The following is a 423-nucleotide window of genomic DNA, read 5'->3' as shown; positions in this document are numbered from 1 at the left end:
CAGATGGGCCACAGGGAGCTGAGCCCTGCAGGCAGAGGCGAGGCTCCCACTGCCAGGAAGAGCCGCCTCCGCCTCCGGATGACAAGGTCCCAGGCGAGATCCCAGCCTCAGGACGGAGAGTGAGCAATCCGCTTGTCATCCCCCGAGGCAGGACGTCAGCAGGCCGTGCTTGCCAACAGCACCCGTACCACCTCTGCTAACCAACGAGACCTAGCCAATCTTCTTTCATCTTTCTGTGCTTCCGAACTTACTAGCTACAAACGCGAGCGCATTTTCTGTGTGTGAACTCTCATCCAAATCCCTAATAAAACTTTTCACTATGCATCTGTTTTCACTTTTGTAAAACATTCACTCTCTCAGAACACAAAACAAAACCCAAACACTACAGAACAGGGCACTGTTACCCGTTTCCTGGCACACGGA

This window comes from Meriones unguiculatus, chromosome 7, assembly GCF_030254825.1.
Source record: "Meriones unguiculatus strain TT.TT164.6M chromosome 7, Bangor_MerUng_6.1, whole genome shotgun sequence".
In the NCBI taxonomy this organism is placed as follows: Eukaryota; Metazoa; Chordata; class Mammalia; order Rodentia; family Muridae; genus Meriones; species Meriones unguiculatus.
This window is presented reverse-complemented; position numbering follows the sequence as displayed.